We start from the raw sequence: 2,500 nt of genomic DNA, 5'->3' as shown, positions 1-2,500 counted from the left end.
TGAGCGGGACGGGCGCTCGCGCGTCCGACGCCGCAGCAGCCGCGCGGAGAAATCCCCGCGCGGAACGTTTGCAACGCGACCCTGAGGCGGGCGCGGCCCCGGGATTGACCCGAGGCCGCAATTTGCGTTCAGAACGTCGATGCTCAATGTGTCCTGCAATTCACACTAATTCACGCAGCTAGCTGCGTCCTTCATCGACTCACGAGCCGAGTGATCCACCGCCAAGAGCCATCCACGATTGTTTCGCTCGCACAGTGCCTCGCACTATAGGGTGACAAAATAGACCGCGCCGAGCGGTCGGCCAGGCCGACGCTTGAAGCCGGAGCGCGCGGCACCGCGGCACTCGACGCGCAAACATTACCGGGTGACCGAATCGCCGGCCGGCGCGCCGCTCCTCGCGGGTCGGGCGCCGGGTAGCAAAGACTTTTTCTCTCGCTTGTCCGAGTTTCGCGTTCGCCGAAGCGTTTGCGAGACCGTTAATGATCCTTCCGCAGGTTCACCTACGGAAACCTTGTTACGACTTTTACTTCCTCTAAATGATCAAGTTAGATCGTCTTCTCGGACGCCGGCTCGACCGTTGCCGGCCGCGCCAGGTCCAATCGGAGGACCTCACTAAACCATTCAATCGGTAGTAGCGACGGGCGGTGTGTACAAAGGGCAGGGACGTAATCAACGCGAGCTAATGACTCGCGCTTACTGGGAATTCCTCGTTCAAGGGAAATAATTGCAATTCCCTATCCCTAGCACGACCGGGGTTCAGCGGGTTACCCAGACCTGTCGGCCAAGGCGAGCACATGCTGATCCGGTCAGTGTAGCGCGCGTGCGGCCCCGAACATCTAAGGGCATCACAGACCTGTTATTGCTCAATCTCGTGTGGCTAAACGCCACTAGTCCCTCTAAGAAGTTAGACGCCGACCGATTGGGTCGCGTAACTAGTTAGCAAGCCAGAGTCTCGTTCGTTATCGGAATTAACCAGACAAATCGCTCCACCAACTAAGAACGGCCATGCACCACCACCCACAGAATCAAGAAAGAGCTCTCAATCTGTCAATCCTCACTGTGTCCGGGCCGGGTGAGATTTCCCGTGTTGAGTCAAATTAAGCCGCAGGCTCCACTCCTGGTGGTGCCCTTCCGTCAATTCCTTTAAGTTTCAGCTTTGCAACCATACTTCCCCCGGAACCCAAAGACTTTGGTTTCCCGCAAGCTGCCGGAGAGGTCGTAAAACTAACGCCCCCCGATCGCTAGTTGGCATCGTTTATAGTCAGAACTAGGACGGTATCTGATCGTCTTCGAACCTCTGACTTTCGCTCTTGATTAAAGAAAACATTCTTGGCAAATGCTTTCGCAGTCGTTCGTCTTGCGCCGATCCAAGAATTTCACCTCTAACGGCACAGTACGAATGCCCCCGTCTGTCCCTCTTAATCATTACCTCGCGCTCCGAAAACCAACAAAATAGAACCGAGGTCCTATTCCATTATTCCATGCACCATTATTCAGGCGAATCGCCTGCTTTGAACACTCTAATTTTTTCAAAGTAAACGTTCCGGCCGCCGCCGACACTCAGTCAAGGGCACCGGCGGAGAACCGGAGGTGAGGCCAGGACGGCCAGTACACGCCTTGCGACGGACCGGCCGCCTGCGCCCAAAATCCAACTACGAGCTTTTTAACCGCAACAACTTAAATATACACTTTTGGAGCTGGAATTACCGCGGCTGCTGGCACCAGACTTGCCCTCCAATGGATACTCGTTAAAGGTTTTAAAGTGTACTCATTCCAATTACAGGGCCTCGTTTAGAGTCCTGTATTGTTATTTTTCGTCACTACCTCCCCGCGTCGGGAATGGGTAATTTGCGCGCCTGCTGCCTTCCTTGGATGTGGTAGCCGTTTCTCAGGCTCCCTCTCCGGAATCGAACCCTGATTCTCCGTTACCCGTAAGAACCTCGGTAGGCCAGTACCGTACCGACGAAAGTTGATAGGGCAGACACTTGAATGATCCGTCGCCGGTGCGAGACCGTGCGATCCGCAAAGTTATCCAGAGTCACCAAAGGTTGCGGGCCGAAGCCCGGTCGGTTTTTGGTCTGATAAAAGCACGCCTCCCGCGAGGTCGGCGCTTCACGCATGTATTAGCTCTAGCATTTCCACAGTTAACCACGTAAAACGTACGATCAAATGAACCATAACTGATTTAATGAGCCATTCGCAGTTTCACTGTACGAGAGCTCGTACTTAGACTTGCATGGCTTAATCTTTGAGACAAGCATATGACTACTGGCAGGATCAACCAGGTAGCTACTTTAGCGTAGCCCCGAAAGGCCGACGAAGGAGGCGCCGCTGATGCGGCGCCGTCGCTCGGTCGATGCGAAACCCGAAGGCTTCTCTCCGTTAAAATTTCGTTCTTTGCTCGGCTGCCCGAACTCAGAAAACCGTCACCGCCCGTCGCACCCGCCGGAGTAAGACTTCGTCGGCAGGCCTTTCGACCGCCACGTCGCCAACACCGGCG

At 55.1% G+C, this 2,500-nt stretch overlaps 2 non-coding genes across 2 annotated transcripts; both read right to left on the bottom strand.

Annotated features, from left to right (window-relative positions):
* Window positions 1-76: 76 nt before the first annotated feature.
* Window positions 77-230, bottom strand: LOC146143644 (5.8S ribosomal RNA). Its single transcript, XR_014501203.1, has one exon. It is a non-coding gene; the product is annotated as a 5.8S ribosomal RNA (ribosomal RNA).
* Window positions 231-477: 247 nt separating this feature from the next.
* On the bottom strand, window positions 478-2,288 carry LOC146143643 (small subunit ribosomal RNA). Its single transcript, XR_014500391.1, has one exon. It is a non-coding gene; the product is annotated as a small subunit ribosomal RNA (ribosomal RNA).
* Window positions 2,289-2,500: the final 212 nt, after the last annotated feature.

The sequence above is a fragment of the Ascidiella aspersa genome, chromosome 5 (assembly GCF_963924565.1).
Source record: "Ascidiella aspersa chromosome 5, kaAscAspe10.2, whole genome shotgun sequence".
NCBI classification, from domain to species: Eukaryota; Metazoa; Chordata; class Ascidiacea; order Phlebobranchia; family Ascidiidae; genus Ascidiella; species Ascidiella aspersa.
Note: the sequence above shows the minus strand (reverse complement) of the source record. Positions and strands in the feature narration are given on the sequence as shown.